This window comes from Dreissena polymorpha, chromosome 11, assembly GCF_020536995.1.
Source record: "Dreissena polymorpha isolate Duluth1 chromosome 11, UMN_Dpol_1.0, whole genome shotgun sequence".
NCBI lineage: Eukaryota > Metazoa > Mollusca > Bivalvia > Myida > Dreissenidae > Dreissena > Dreissena polymorpha.
The window spans coordinates 10,633,799-10,652,709 of NC_068365.1; positions in this window are offsets into that span (position 1 = coordinate 10,633,799).

An 18,911-nucleotide genomic window follows, 5' to 3' on the forward strand; every position below is an offset into this window, starting at 1 on the left:
TTCTGTTCTTTCACTGGCCTCACTGTCCACCTGGCACTTTTTTATTGAATGACTGACAGAATCTGAAAATGTAAAAATGTTATTGTCTTAACTTGGATTGTGGGTCTCATCACACTGCTGAACATTTTCATATATTAATGTAGTTGGCACTGTTTTTTTGTAGGATTAAACTTTTTTAAGAGAAGTGCGCTATATGAGTTATAATAGTTATTTCCTAACATTTTGCACACACTTGTCAAAGTCTGTTCTTTCAAAATCTTCACCAGCAAACGAAATATGCACACCTTCAACTGGATCACTAAATAAACATTACATTTTTGATGAGATACACACACAGTGTTGTAATAATCTTGAAAACATTCATCAAATTAAAATACTAATAAATTGAAGAACATAATTATCATGATTTCAAAACATCTAAAAAAACAAGTAAACAATAATATAAGCAGCTTAATACAATGAATTCTTCCTGCCCTACCAAAAAGGTAAACTTCATTGGTCAGGATAGGGAAACTAATGAATTTTATTTTAAGCCTGACTCCAATCATGTTCTTTTCAAATGGAAATGCTTTATTGTTGTCAGATAAAATTTATAACAAGTTATTTGTTCTGTAGAAGAAACATACCACATACCTCATGCATATGTCTGAACTTGGTTCATAGTCTTCATCTGAGTTTTCTTCATCATTAGAGCTGTCCACAGAGGAGCTTAAACTAAGACTGAAAGTATACATCATTAAAATAAGTAAAACTGTAATGATTGACAACTTAGACTATATTTATAAAAGTAAATGCCGGTGTTCTTTGCCCTACCATGTATGGATTCACATAATATTATTTTCAACCATTAAATGCATTGTTCAATTAAGACCAGGGTTTTTGTTTCATATTAATTATTCTGGCTTTTGCATATGAAAGCCTCCAGATCGCTTACCAGGGCTGGGACGATAGAAGAACAAGACGATTTCAACATTCTATATAATATTGGAATTTAAGCAATCTTAATAAACAAAAACTTCTAATAAAGCTAGGTACGAGAATGACAGGGTGCGAATGATTCACCCAAACTAAATGACCCAAACTAAATGACTGGATTGTACACAGAAGAATTGATTACACCAAAATATACTATTATAAACATGTAGGGAATTATACACAATAATGAAAACAACCAAAACGTGTACCATAATTGGCATCAATAAACAAATTACAATTATGAATGTTTTCGAGTAATCTCCATGCAGTGTAACGAAACGCGAGCAAGCTTAACTGCCCAAAGCAGTATAAGTAACGACAAGAAACGAGCGAAAAGAGAAGAGGCAAAGCTTCTCCCGAAAGGGTTCTAGAAAAGGAACACCCAACATCACATTCATACCATAAACCAATAGAAAGTCAACTATTTACAATACAACGAATGATTCCTACTCATTTTTTTCCTATGACCAGATAATAAACGGTAATAGTTCTATTTTTATTGAATTTCAATAAAATTGCAATGCAGTATCAAATTATTAAAATCCCAGGCATAATATAATTCTGTACTTACTGCATCGGGTTGCGGAAGCTGGCACCAAATCCAGGAACTAAGGATACAGCCTGCTGGGGATGTCCAGTTGGTTTGAATCTAGAACAGTTCCAATTAACGCATTTACATACTGAAGTTACAAGTTTGTTGACAAAACAACAATATATGTAAGATAAAACAGTAACATTAGTAAATATATCTATACAGTGTTTGTTTTTTTAAACACTCAACATCATTTGCAGGGAACTGATTTTTTTTATTAGTGATTAAGAATAGTTTTTGATAAAAAGTAAGTTAAATGTAAAAAAGAAATCACCTTTCATGAGTCTCTTCCTCACTTGAGCTTATTGGTAGCTATCCAGATATCTCTGATTGACTGAAAATGTAAACAAGTACAAATATTAGACCCTAGTGTATGTCAATTTTTGTCATATAAACATAATATAAATTAATTGGATCAACAAGTTATTATACAAATGTTTCTGCATAATTTAATTCTCGCAGTATGAAGCGAATTCAAGTTCAACAAAATATGCGCAATATTTACAGTTTAACCGTCATATTATATATATATAATTGCAAAATATCCACACATGTAATAAGGTTATAATTATAAACCCAGTTATTGAAACTGGTTCCGAGGATTCTCCGTGTAAGATTTTCTCTTCCTGAGTTTCCGGCTTCTGGGGTGTTGACTTGGCAAAGGGTTCTAGCTTTTTTCGTCGAAGCATTACCTTGTATGCGTCATACCTGTATGATGATAACATAAAAAGTCAATCAATAAATAATAAAGCATAATAAAAATCATTTAAAACTTGTTATCAACATGATTTTACTGTCAGAAAAAACACGCAATCTTACATAAATAATAATAATAATTAATTATATGTTTTACTGTTTAGTCTTAATGGAAACAAAACACATTCAGAATCTGAAATTTCATCATTTCATTTTCAGTATGATTGCAATCAAGATGGTTAAAATAAAGAATGAATATGACTGTTTATTTTAAATAAATATTTAATAGTTTCTATTTTTTGTATACATCTGCTGTATTTTATGTATGTCAAATTATAAATTCGTTTAAGTTTATTAGTGCAAACTATTTAACTATTTTCCCAAATGTATAATGAACGCTTAATTCTTAATATCACGGGTATGAGTAATGCTCCCAAAATGGTGAAAAAACACTGGCACAGGACCGTTTAAGCATAAAAATCACAAAATATTTGGTAACTTACGAGTTCAGCAACAACATAGCCACTTCCATATGATTTCCAGTCGTTACACCCCCTGGACGTTACACCCCTAGTCATTACACCCTCTAAGCCTGGACATTACACCCACCAAGATGTAAACATAATTGATTAGGTTACTAAGGTGCGATCACACCTACCATGGGGCACACTTCACTTGATTAATGATGTTTCTGCTTTAATGTGTGTTCAATGGGGGTCTTTCCAAGTGTTTTTTATTTTTTGTTTGTCTGTCTTATTGATGTGCAGTGTTAATTAGGAAATAACAATTTTTTGGTGAGAAAAACATTGTTCTTTGATCTTTTGTTATCAAATGGTCTTGTAACTGATAAATAATTTAAAACACCAACTTAGTTTAAGCTTATTAGCTGCGCCATTCTTGACCAATTTATTTTTGTAAATACTCATTTATAAAGTTTGGAATACTAATAATACTTTCTTATTTTTACATAAATAAAATTCAATTTAATGGTCTTATGGTTTACATTTTTTTAACAAAAATATTATTTTTCTAAAAATATGATATGATATGTAACAGAATGGTATTTATGCAGGAAAAGGGAAATGGGTAGAGACATGAGGGATTATACATGTTATATATATTTGTGTTATCATTCAAATAATTAAGTTGATCTTATGTTGCATTAAGACTCATGCCCCAATTTAGTGTTTTAAATCATTGACACAGTTTTGTGTCATCATTTATGAAACACAGTTTGTAAAACTAACAGTAACACTGGGCCACTTAGATAAACATTGGACCTATTTGGGCCACATTAGGGCCAGACAAAGACCCTCTAACTGTTTATTAGGGGCCATAAAAGATACACAGACTAGTGCCAATTAGGGCCCTCCCATACACTGTGAAAACATGCTTTGATTGCTACAGTAAGTGACAGATTCCTGTTAATTGTGTTTCAATATAAAAAAGTATTTCTTCAATGATCCCTCATTATCAATTCTGACTTTTTAAAGTTTAATGATGTTGTAATTAATGAATTTTGAAGTCTGTAGTAAAATTTTATATATCATACAGTGACAATATGTTACTTCTATTTCAATATCTAACAAACTCACTGAAACCAACAGATATAGGATATTTTTACTTTATTAATACTTGCTTTAAATTAATAGCAAGTTACCTCCTTTTGTTTGATACATGAAAGGACAGATTTGCTTCATTGTCAATATCAGATACATAACACTGCATGCATTTTATGCACTGCTAATCAAATAGATATATCAATAGATAAGTGAAATACTATGGTTACTACAATAGTAATAAAACTTAAGTAACAAATGTGATACACTGAGATAAAGAGATTGCCTTAGTCCTTATGTATTTGAGGCCGTTTCCATAAATAATAAAGAATTATTTCTTATAGCTTTAAATATTTTTTTTACAATAAATTACTTAAAAAAACAAAACATATCAATTACAGAATAATGATTGATTCAATATCTTATTTAATTAAAATCTTCTTTTGTGATGTTTAAATTATATATATAATTGTATATTCTTGAAAAAAGTATTTATGATTTAGACGCATATTATAACATTATGGTGAAATAAAAATAAATGTATATGAATTAAGATTGTGTTTTGTTTATTCTAAATAATTATTGTATTTATCATTATTTTATTTTGTTTTCGAAATTTTTTTCTGTCTGTATTATATATGATTTAGATGCATATTATTACATTATGGTGACATAAAAATAAATGTATATGAATTAAGATTGTGTTTTGTTTATTCTAAATATTTATTGTATTTATCTTTATTTCTTCAAGTTTTTTCCTGTATATTCTTAAAAAAAAAGTATTTATTATTTAGATGCATATTGTAACAGTCATTCTGGTGAAATAAAAATTAATGTTTTAAATGATGGCTGCTCAAATAAATAATTTGAGCAACCATTAATCTCATCAGTGTCATCTTACATGACAAATCCAATTAGTCGTTCATAAGTTGATTACACCTTTCTAATCTAATCAATATCTTGGTGGGTGTAATGTCCAGGCTTAGAGGGTGTAATGACCAGGGGTGTAACGTCCAGGGGGTGTAATGACTGGACACCTTCCATATGTGTTTTGAGACCATTTTGGTCTTTCACCGCCGTCCATCTTTCTAAACATGAGCCTATATACACCCTTTGTTGGTTAATTGCCGTATTTGCTACGTGTTTCTGTCTCTTTTTCGCAGAATCTGTTGTTTTTTTGTCGGCCAGATTTACGCTTGCTCAAATCCATGGGCTGCGCCATTTTGAAACAAGCATTAACTCTGCGCACGCGTCAACAGTCGCCTTTATCCGTAAATCTAGTTTTACATTTACATCGTACATGCATGATGTACATGCTGGCGAATTCGGCTGTACAGCCTATTTCGATTTCAGAATCAAATATCTGGCTTATTTCGCATTTTTCGACACATGTTTTTCTTAACTTTTATTTTGGTTTATATTGAAATATATGTATAATAAGTTTTTATAAACATTTTATATAAATTCATAACTTTTTGACAAAATCGTATATACCCGCTTTAAAATATCATATTCCAGTACTTTCCAAGTCGTTTTCATTAACTGATGCAGTGTGACACACCCACTTCAAATTTATCAATCGATACCATAAACAGGATAAAAGCCCCTGACCACTAAAAAAGAAACTAAACCACATCCATTCCATGGAAAATAACGATAATTTCACAGAATCTATTTCGTTTGCAAAACATGTATTTAATTATGTATTTCTGTTCGAAAGCTCTAAGCGCGAATGAAATTTGAAGTACTTCTTAAATGAACAATTGATACGAACGCGATGTACTTTCTTGATTTAAGCGATCGTAAGTTCAAAATAATGAATACCCCTGCTTATACCGTTGTGTCGAATAATTGATGTTTATATTTCGTTCGCTATAATGCACGCCCTGTGTTTACGTCAGTGTGGCCGGATAATAATTAGTTTGTTGACAGTAGATGCACGATTGCAAATGGCTTCAGTCCTTTTTAATTATAGATCTTGACCAGATAACATGATAAATTGATGTGTGTTGCCGTTTATACGCAAGTATTTGCACGTCCTTCCATATGCTCAAGGTACCTCTGAACAGTTGAAGCGGGCCTTTCTTAAACACAACACCGGCGTATCCTTTAAGCCACATAAAACTCTTAGACAATTGCTAGTTCACCCTAAGGACAAACCAGACCAGAAAGACATCTGCGGACGTATCTACCATATCAAATGTGATGGCCATCCAAAGGACCAGTGTTCAATGGACTATATTGGTGAAACTGAAAGAAATTAAAAAGCACAATTCGTGGAACACAGAAGACCGAGTTCAACATCATCTGAGGTCTCAAGGCATATACATGATTGTAAAAAGTGCCACGCGATCAAAATGGAGAATGTTAGGATTCTGGACCGTGAGCCATCTTGGTTCGAGAGAGGGGTCAAGGAGGCTATTTACATCCGTGCACTAAGACCGGCGCTAAACAAAGACGGGGGCCGCTACCAACTAACGCACACCTGGGACCATACGTTAACATCGCTCAGCTCGACAATTAGCGGTGTTAACGTTTCCCAACAGTAGACATTCATTCTGCTGATGAAGTCAGGTATAGCTTTCAAAATCTAGTGTGTGCAATTTGACAGTTAAAAAATTATTAGATTATCGTGGACACCACATAGTCAAACTTTCATCGACAGTAAGCAATACTTCTTTGGACACTTAAATAATAAGCTTTTAACCCACAGGAGAGACGCTAGAGGTTTATCTTCAGGACCCCAGGGGGTGGGTCCTGTCTGGATGATATACACGGATTTTGTCATGTCTTGGCACCGTTATTAGTTGCTTGGAGAATTGCATGGACTTTGAAATATTGCATTAACTAATTTTAAGAATTATATAGACCTGGAAATAAAGAGCAAAGAACTATTCATTAAGTTTATTTGTGTATGTGTTATTACGGTACAGTTGTAAGTGATGATGTCATATTTTTTAAGAAAACGATAAATCTACCGGTATGTATAATTATCACGGTGAAGTGTTATAATCTCGGGATTTTAATTGCATATCCGGTATGTAGTATGCTAAAATATATAAATTCGATAATTTTACTGATGACATTAAGTTTAACCCTTATCCTATGTACAGTCCGGGCCTCTGTCGATAAGTCGCACACTTATCGCGGGTTTAAACATCTAGAGCTGTAAAGTCTCTAGATACCGTATTGTTATCGACAGGGTAGACCACACTCGTTGTTGTTATTGTAAAAAACACAATGGAATATTTGCTTTACCAAGACTGATCTGTTTACTGATGAAAGATTTTACGGTGGATGTACAGCGGTACCTTAAGCGATCAAACAGACATAGTTCACGTAAATAATAGGTCAGAAAGACTTTACATGTGTAATTAAAAAGAATTATAGAAGGCATGTAACGCTAGATGAATGGGAATGGTGTTTCGTTTGTACTTTTTAGTTGTTCGATTGCGAGCCAGTTTTGCTTATTACCCAAAGCCTGATAAATGCCGCATGTTGCGCCGAGAAATAATTCGCGGCGCTTATTCAATTTTTGAACTACAATCATTGACAAATTGACAAATACTACTATGTAAAATGAACGTTTATTGAAGAATCGTATGTATACAACGCCAAACAACAAAAAAGCATTTTTTAGCTATACGTGTCGCGAAAGAGTAAGTTTATGAATGGTTTAAAAAGTCCACTTCGAGCTACGTCAGTAAAGTGGTATTTTTTGCGCAGCCCAGTTCATCCCAAATTTGAGGCTATTAATAGATAAAGGAAAATGAAATGACTGTCGAGATTGCAATCAACTATAATGCGTCTTTGGCGTTACCTCGTTTATAGGGCTTGACTGATTTATGGTAGTACAGCGGGGGGGGGGGGGGGTCTGATATGGCTGGAAAATCTGCAGCAGGACTTCTAAATCAACGTTGAAATTCACACATACACGTGATCAGATGAGGCTATTACTAACAACCTTACACATGATACCGATTACTTGGTAAAATAATATTATAAAATCTGACTTAAAAAGTGGTTTTTGACTGCAACCTTAAACCTATGGGACTCAGATATACTAGTAATATAAGGAAGTAACCCATTCCATAGCTTAAAACCAACAAACGCAAAGGGTTTGATACCGAAACCTTTAACCTTTGGAATTGTGAAAGAAACTTTTTTCACAGAGCCTTGTATTGTGACCATGTGTTTTCCTTAAGTGACATAACCAAATGTTTCTTAGTATGTTGAGTGAGATTTTCGCGTTTCCTATATAAAAAAATAACCTAGAGTTTGCTTTTAAATGACTGAAGAAGCCATTGAATCACACGATAAATTTTAATCCAATGTTGCACCAAGCTAATTAACAGAAGAGGTTGGCTTAATAACCTGGCCATTAAATGATACATTTAGATAAGGATTTAACTGAGCTGAGAGCAAAAGAGAATGGACTCGGTTTTACCTAAGTGTAATGACAATTCATTGTTTAATTGTTTTATTGTTTAATTTCAGTACATGTATATTTCGCTTTTTATAGCCATTTGATAATATTTGCTGATTAAAGTCCCTTCGTACGCATCTAAAAACATGTTTTTATAAGAGTTCGAAATAGTTGCTGTCGTCTGTCAAGTTCCATGCATAAAAAACGTGCATATTGCAATAGACCGGGTGCTGTAACTAAATATAAACGTGCAATTCAGTACATGAAGTATTTTAAGAAGAACAAATTAAATCGGAATAAATGCACACGATGAGAAAGAATTGACCCTTTGAAACAATATTAAAAATACGCTAATTTACGAAATATAATTGCAGCAGATGGTACGTTCATAAAAATATTGGTGAGGGGTGGTGGAGAGGACTTACGCGTTAATGTCAGTACATGAAAATGAATAAAAAATTAAATGGAAATATATTTAAAAAAGCGTTTAATTTCAGGCTAAAACTGTTTATAAAAAAAATGTGGTTTGATCGAGAATTTAATAAAGTGCTCGTCGATGCCAATACATTAATAATTAGAATTATGTTGTGGTTCATTCTTTGATGGACTCACAGATTTTTCCTTAGCGCCAACCTAGATACACGTGGAATTTCTGCTTTCATCTTTGTAATCATAAGTGGAGTTAGTGTGAATCCTGTATAAAATTATGAGAGATTGTATATAAACGGCATTGTCCCTTTTTTTCAAAATCTCACTACTGTAGACAATTAAAATTATATAACATTGGTGTTCAAAAGTCGCACTACATGTTATGCGACCGTAAGTAATATTAAATACGTTCAAAAAGCAAACAACTTCAGTGCCTTCAGCGCTTTGATTTCTAATGAAATTGTGAAGTTAGCAATTTATTTTCCGAGACTCTACTTTTGTTTTGATAAGGAAAGACACACGCGTTTTTTACAGGGCAATTATAGTTTTAACCGCTTATGTCAAAATTTACACAGTCTTTTATTTATTTAAGATGTATGCGTTTATAATAAATTGCGAAGGAACCCATTTAGAAAACCTTATCTATTATATGCTTCGCTTTTGAAAAGGAGGTTGTTAATCTTCAGTTTTATGCCAATCATACAGTACATCGCATTCAACTGTTATCCAAAATAAATAATAGTCAGTTAAGAAAAATGCGTTGGTGTCATAGTTATCGCGTGCGCACGTCATAGCTATGGCGTGTGCACGTCATTTATATATTGCATGCGCGCGTCATAGCTATCGCGTGCACACGCCATAGATATCGTGTGAGCACGTCATGCCTATCGCGTGCGTACGTCGTAGATAAAGAGTGAGAACGCCATAGCTTTCGCCTGCGCACTTCAATACTATCGCGTGTACAAGTCATGGATCCCGCTAAATAAAACATATGTTATAAGTCGCCTTAATGTCACAGTAGTTTTGCCATGTTGTTTTGATTTTTGAAAACCGTTTACCGCATTTGTAAACCGTAGCGTCATGTTGACACAAATAGAAAAAGGTGTTTCGAAACTTAATTGCAATCCTTGCAAACATATAAACTTCCTTGTAGTGTAATAAAAACGCCAAGCGTAGCTTCAGCCCATCCGGCGCATCCGCACGGTCTCGTCTGGGGCTACCACATCCGCACATGAGGCCAGAAAAAAGGCGTGCGTTAATAGCGGAGAGCGTAACGCCTGACGAAAATGCGCTAATGCACAAGCTAGGATAGCGCTTTGCTGGCCACCTATGAAATAAGAAACTACTACTACTACTACTACTACTACTACTACTACTACTACTACTACTACTACAACTACTACCACTTCTACTACTAATACTACTACTACTACTACTACTACTACTACTACTACTACACTACTACTACTACTACTACTACTACTACTTACTACTACTACTACGACTTCTACTACTACTACTACTACTACTACTACTACTACTACTACTACTACTTTCTACTACTACTACTACTACTACTACTACTACTACTACTACTACTACTACTACTACTACTACTACTACTACTACTACTACTACTACTACTACTACTACTACTACTACTACTACTACTATCTACTACTTCTGCTGCTGGCTGCCTGCTGCTACTACTACTACTACTACTATACTACTACTACTACTACTACTACAACTACTACTACTACTACTACTACTACTACTACTACTACTACCTACTACTACTACTATACTACTACTACGACTACAACTTCTACTACTAACTACTTACTACTACTACTACTACTACTACTACTACTACTACTACTACTACTTACTACTACTACTACTACTACTAACTACTACTACTACTACTACTACTACTACCACATCTATAACACATACTACTTCTAATTATAATTATAATAATAACAACAATAATAATTATAACAAAAATTACAATAGCAATAATATTATTATATAATATAATATTATTTATGATAATGAATATGATAATTATAATAATAACAAGAACAATAATAATAATTATATTATTATTATTATTATTATTATTATTATTATTATTATTATTATTAGTATTATTATTATTATTATTATTATTATAAACAACAATAAAAATAATTATAATAATATTTAAAAAAAATAATAGTATGCGTTTTGAAAAATATTTTCTTTTATTAACTATTTAAAATTTCAATATGAATCAGAAATGTTCACATTCACTTGAGAGGATGGTTAGGAGATTACATATCAGTACTAAAAGTAGTATTAAACAAACTTTGTCATATCAAGTGTGTTCAGATGAGAGTACTTGAACATCTTATCGTGATGCATTTTGTATATGTCAAGCGTTTACAATGAAACGTGAAATAATAAGCAAAGTATAAGACTCTGAAACTACACTTCATAATGAACACGCATGCATTGCAAACACATGTTACAGAAACCGTTCTGTGTGCAGCTTAGCCAGTCTTCAAGTTGGTCTCTAAATGTTTAATTTTTAATAAAGTCATGTAATTGAAATATGACGATATCCATATAATTTAAATAGGCATTAACGACCATGAATTGTTTGTAAGAGATGCAATACTTACTTGTTCGAGATTTGTCTCATATCCTTCAACATCACTTTTTTAAACATAGCATCACATCATTATTTCTTTTTTATGCCATGTCTGTTTGATATGACGTCATGTTGAGTTATGCACACTAGTTTTAAACATTTTACAATTTAAAGATTGTTTTTTTCAATTCAAATGGAATTATGTTCGGTCTAAGTTTGATAATTGGACTAAATGTCTCTTTAAAAACTAGCACTAGTTAAGTACAACACTTTTTGAGTGTGGCACCTGAAGAAAGTGTCTGCTTTAAAAGCATACATGTTCATGCAGTGAGGTTTTTAGAACAATCTGTTTTAGAACAGAAACTACGTTTTCGTTTAACTTATTTGTACTTGTATGTCTTGAATGTGATATGAAATACACCTCAGACAGTAATTTACCTTTTTTGTTTTATAAACGTACGTCTGACTGAGCTATCATGGTATCGCATACACGGATTTAATATAGTTATGAAAAGATAACAAATTTAAATTGGGTTGGCTTTTCCACAAACTAGGTTATTGAGATATGACCTCATGTGACATTAACATTTTACATACATTGTTGAAGCACGTGTTTTGATACGACGCTTAGTTTGCAGATTATTAGATGCACAATTATTGGTCTTGCTACTGCAAATTATAACAACACATCATGCAACTTACCAGCACTGATTATCTCGTGCATATCACACAGTATGCCAATTCAACTTAATTTAATTGATGAAACATGGTAAGACTTTTAATCTTGACAATATGAGTCGCGTTCTGAGAAAACTGGGCTTCATGTATGTGCGTAAAATGTCATCCCAGATTAGCCTGTGCAGTCCGCTTCGTCTACACGAAAATCCAGTTAAGGCGGAAATGGTCGTCCCTGATTAGCCTTTTCGGACTGCACAGGCTTATCTGGGACGGCACTTTACGCACATGCATTAAGCCCAGTTTCCTCAGAACAAGGCTCATATAAACGGCGTGTTTACATCTCAGTCAAATGGGTTCCAAACTATGTCACTAGATCAAGTATTTGATAATTAGTGTACTTTGAACTCAGATTAGTGCTTCAAGACCATAATGATTATACTGCATGTTATCAAACTAAAAACAAATTGTGGGGACTTTTTATATGGTCGGTCGGAGATAACAAACTAGATAAATAATAATTTCGCAACTTAAGTCAAACTATATACTATGCAAATGTGTTACCTTAAAATTGTTTTATATTTTAACAGATACTTAAGGTAAGAACCAAGAGAAGAACTATGGTAATTAAGTAACATTAGTTTTATTCGATTTTCAAATGGTGCGAGAACATGATGTACCGTACCGTACAAATGGGTCGCTGCTTTGACTTGCTGTAGTTTATATTGTCCACAACGAAATTCTTAAATTAATATAAAACAACTCAGGATAAAAATCATTACTTGTGCTTATATTTGGACACAAAATGAGATGGACATTCGCTCAAAACTGGCAAAGAACGAATTCATGTTCAACGAATTCATGGCATGAAAATAATTAAAAGGCTCATAATTTGTCCTGAAATGAACATGCGCTTAAATATGAGAAGGAAATTAGCACATACTCATATCTGGGAAGGCCATATCTAGGAATGAAATGAACAAATGCTCATATCCGGGAAGGAAATTAACACAATTTCATATCGAGGTAGGGAATTAACACTTGCTGATATATGGGAGGGACGTTAATACATGCTCATATCTGGGTAGGAAATTAACACATGTTCATATCTGGGAAGGAAATTAACACATGCTCAAATCTGAGAATGATATAAAAGCATGCTCTTATCTTGGAAGTACATGAACGCATGCTCATATCTGCGAAGGAAATGTACCCATGCTCGTATTAGGGAATGAAATTAAATACAAGCTTATATCTGGGAAGGACATTAACACATGCTCATATCAGTGAAGGCCATAAACACATGCTCATATCTGGGAAGTAGATGAACTCATACTCTTATCTATGATGGAAATGTACACATGCTTATATCTTTGAAGGACATGAACGCATGCTCATATCTGGGAAAGACATTAACACATGCTTACATATGGGAAGGAAACTAACACATGCTAATACCTGGGATGTTCATTAACACATGCTGATATATGGGAATGAAATGAACACATGCTCATATCTGGGAAGGCAATTAACACAAGCTCATATGTGGTAAGGAAATTTACACATGCTCATATCTTGGAAGGACACAAACACATGCTAATATCTGGGCAGGAGATGCACTCATGCTTATATCTGGGAAGGAAATGTACACATGCTTATATCTTGGAAGAACATGACCGCGTGCTCATATCTGGAAAGGACATTAACACACGCTTATATATGGGAAGGAAATTAACACATGCTCATTTCTGGGTAGGAAATTAACACATTATTATATCTGGGGAAAAATGAACACCTCCTCAATATGGAAATTAAATAAACCATGACCATATCTGGTAATGAAATGAACACTTGCTCAATTCTGGGAAGGAAATGCCTTTATAAAATGTATTTATTATCGGTGTGTGATTGAATAAACTGGTTATACAGGTTTTGAAGGTGGTGCATGTTCAATTGTGCGGAAATCAACATTTCCTCGTGCACATATTTGTAGGTTTGGTCATTCGACAAACAAGCAGGGTAATTGCCGTAATTAAAATCGTTTGATTTATTGATGCTCTGATTGTTTAAAAGTTAAAATTATGTTTTATGCGTTTCAGTGAGTTTTATTAGTGCAGACGGATGACTTGAGATAGAAATGGGCATTTGTTCCGGACATTAACGAGCTCACGTGTTATACTCTATTTTTCTCAGTTCGGTGTACATGGTTATTAACCAGGTTTTCCGAAGGAAAAAACTGGTTATAAGATTGGCGTATGTCGGCGGGCGGGCGGGCGGGCAGCCGGAACAAGCTTGTCCGAGCCATAACTGTGTCATTCATTGTGAGATGTAAAACTCATTTGGCACATTTGTTTACCATCATTAGACGGTGTGTCGCGCGAAAGAATTACGTCAATATCCCCAAAGTCAAGGTCACACTTTGAGTTCATAGGTCAAAAATGGCCATAAATGAGCTTGTCCGGGCCATAACTATGTCATTCATTGTGAGATTTTCAAATCATTTGGCGCATTTGATCACCATCATTGAACGGTGTGTCGCACGAAAAAATAGCGTCAATATCTCCAATGTCAAGGTCGTCACGACTAAAAAAGGATTTATTTTTAAACAAAGGGGGTTAATTATAAACAATCAGTTCTTTTTCAGTTGTCTCCCTTTATCAGATTTTTTGTTCAAATTGAAAACCTGGTTTTGTGACATTTGTGTCCCTTGTTAAAGAATACTTTAATGTTTTACGATATAGTAATAGCTGATTATGAGTAGATTTCTCTGACATTAGATGTTTCAGGAGGTGATGAAGGCATCTAAAAACCGGTCTTGAGCAATGGGGCCTCATACGTCCCCCTGCCATAAAAACAACAACAAAAGCTTGTAAAAGAAAATGGTAGTAGGGTTAAGTATCCCGCTCTCGGTTAAACCTGAATCGTTCATTACTATCGATTTTTGTTTGGGGTGTACATGAGGTCATGTGCACTTCTCTTGATTAGTGGTGGTGGGTAAATCTTGCAAATATCGAAGCTGGGTTTAACAAACTTATGTTCCAATTTGTGCACGTTTTGCGATTGGCGTGGTGGATGGGCATTGGGGGCGTCCTGTGTGCGCTGTTGGCATTAATGGGGGCGGGCGGGTTATTCGGGTCATGGTTCTCATGTGCTTGCGTTTTTGAATGGTGTAGTCAAGTTGTGTGATTTTGAGTTTAAGTTAAACGTCTGATGTGTTAAATAATATTGCACTATTCGCATGTCACAAATTTGCCGGTTCAATTATACGTGTAACGACTTATCCTTTAGAATTGATTTAGTATCGTTTCAGTTCCTTTATATATATTGGAAGGAGGTCGCAATGTTTACTGACGGCTCGACTCTTGGTACCATTGAAGTCGATCCCTGTTGCAAATTGCAGACATACGGTTGTCAGTAGCATTGCAATTTGCATTTAAATGTACAGAGCCGAGTTGAATAAAATACCCTGCTTGCCATGACACCTAAACTAATGTGTTTGTTTTTTTTTCTAAATGGTCAGATGATAAATAATTTATGTTTGTCATGAAATGTATTGGAATATAAAGGATATATAATAATTATTTTGTTTTGCGGACATTGACCGTCATATTCCTCTTCTAACAATACTCTAGCAAATTGTTTTGGACGATTATAATCCCCAAGCGGATTTTGAGATTAAAACTACTGCGTCGGCGAATAATAGAAGATAAATTGATAATTGATCAATAGAAATGCCCGCATTCATATCAGTTTGTAAGTGCAGCTCAATGTCATTTTGAGAATAATGAAAACCGTATTGGCGAACATATACCTCCATAAATAGACCGATGTCGATATATAATAGTATTCATATGTAAAATACCAAATTTATTCGGATTATACAAATATCGCAATGGTCAAATATTTGCCATCGATACAAGACCAAATGAGCTTAAACCAGAGATGCATACGATCCGTTAGGTCTTAACATAATCAACAAAACAGCAAATTATGTGTGTTTAGTATTGCTATGCCTTCAATAACTGGAGGACAAGTATTGCGTCGACTGTACTATAACCTGGCTTAGAAACATAACTGTGCGTCAGCTTAAATTGTATTAAAAGTAGCCCACTTTTTTAAGCGTTCGCTAAGCATACTGGTCACTAACCTAAAATTTGCCGACCATGTTTATACATAGTTAACTTAACTTTGCCCATTATGACTAAAACACATTATTCTACAAAGTTTAGTATCGTTATGTAATAGAGCATTAAAAACTGGATACTTTGTAGCCATACGTAAATCAAGAAAAGCGACCCCGAAGCGTTTTTATTCACACGTTGCCCTAGGCACAGTATGTGATATTGTTTGTGTGTGCACTATAGTTTTGAGTTTGAATGCAAAATGAACGTTGAAATACATGTCAGATTAAAATACAGTGTTGATGTATTTTAACAACACAAAACGCTAAATGCATTTATATTGAACAGTAACACTATTTAATAAGTTGATTAATTTTTGAAAACCGTAGTTGACGTCTGTGTAATTCGTGTATATGTTTGTCCAAAATAAATATTCGTTATTCAAGGCTATATCGTTTTTAATTGCGGAGGCTGTTGTTTACTTTAAAAAAAGAATTGAATGCAGTCATTGACCAGAACGATTTTCCCGCCATGCATAGAATGCAAATTGTATTAAACTTTCGTTAGCGCACACGTATTATGCACATGCTAACACATACTTGAATAATAAAACCACAATTGTTCAATTATTTTAAAGGCTTCGTGTACAAGAAACGCGGAAAAAACGGTGTCGCCGATGTAATACATGGGACCAACAAAACAATAATGTTCGCATCCAGGCCGGACAAGAAAATACAGTGGAACAAAGTCAATCCTTTTTTGTATGTTAAATCAAAGACATGTTACATAATATATCCATTATGTATGAAGCTTGTCTAAATATGCATACGCATTACTTGTTTGCCGTTCTCATCCACTAAACATTCCACGAACAATATATTTAGTTTTATTAACCAACGCTACATTCAAAACGGCGAAAAACAAACACTCATATCAAATTTGCACGACTCAAATAACAAATTTAAAGTCAGAACATTATTCAAAGCTATTGAAGTGTGCAACCGTTAGAATTATTATTAATAACAAAGTAATATCGTATAAAGCACACTACATATAATATATACTTTGGTAGTGTCCTAGTAGCAAGTGTAAATATAAATAAGAAAATATATACCTAAATATTAAACAAAACATCTCGTATTTACGATTGTGTATCTCGACATTACGGCTTTTTGAGCTCGTAATGAGTAGTAATTACAAGAAACTAAATCTAACTTACGAGATGTAAAGAAATAACAATTAAGTAATAATCGAACTTGCGAGGTACTTACTAATTATATGATGCTTTGTTCAATATTTAGTTCTTTATTTTTGTTTTGTTTTTAATTTACACATTTGAAACAATTGCTTTTTTAGTTTACTAATTAGTGTTTAAGATAGGCTAGTACAATACATTATAACTTGAATATACATAGGCTATGTACAAAATTGTATCATAATGATTTAATTGGATAACTGGAAAAGCAATATGTACTAAAGGGCTAACCTATGCAACACTAATAATAAGCATATTATTCTGTGAACAAACATGTTAAATTATTATTTGATGAGTATATTTCAAAGTTGTCCATATGCTGTGGCAAAATACATTTGAAATGGTCATCATAAAATAAATACAATGTATACAGTCTTTGTGAAACTTTATCTACTCAATCTTAACAGTTCCAAGCAAGCTGTCAATAGTTGTAAAATACAAAGCAAAACACAAAACAATCGAGATATAACACACAAATACTTAACAAACGCACACACATAAAATCAAACTGAACTCGCTGCTCCCTAAGATCCACTCGTAACGCCTTATTAATTATAGTAACGTTGCAATTTTTTTTTCACAAATAATATATCAATATGCATTTAAAGTACTTATTGCGTTAGGCGAGTGTAGTCAAATATTTCAGATTTGCATATGCGAGACTTATATATAAAGACACGGTACATAAAGTCCTTTCTTACTCTGTATCATTTCAGGTGCAATTGAAGTGCAGCCATGTGGACATTCCTTCATTAACATGAGTGCTTTCGTACATTTCAACACTGTTTTAAAATTATAGCCATCAAGCAAAATTTTATTTAACATTCATTTCATTTGTAAGAATGTATAATAACACAACCAATAATAAGTAGCTTAAACGCAGCGTTCAATCTTCAATCATCCTGCATCAAAGTATGATGATTACAAACGTACACATGAACAATACACACACATACTCATAATAAAAAAATGAAGAATTTACATACGCATACACAAAAGATGTATTCAAATGAAATATTCTGGAAGTTAAATTATAAATGGTACTCGATGGCATTTTATTTGGAGCTTAACGTTTTTATGATAATGCATTAAATTTACCTATTTAAAACCACGGCGTTTTAATAAAACGCAGTACGTTTTAAAAGCATATAGCAGCAGCTGATTTATCGCAATACACATGTTTATGTAGTACACTAACTATTTAGAAGTTTTTTTACAGATCAAGATGGATGTTGTTTTGTACGGGGATTTTTTCTCCTTAATAACCAAGAATATTAACAATGTCTGTTAAAGGCTGAAAGTTCCTGCCCTCTGATGTCACGGTAACCCACCATTGTTCAAGCATTATCGACTTTCGATTTTAGACATTTAAGTTTGTCGTCGATTTCCTTTATCTTCGCAAGTCCCAATTGAATATCTTTATGTTTTTCAGGGAAGCTTTCTATAAATTTTCTATCACTGCTTATTTTCTCTTTCATTTCATTCTCCAGCTCATCAAGACGACTATAGCATACTTGCATAGTTTCCGTAGCTAGTGTTTGTATC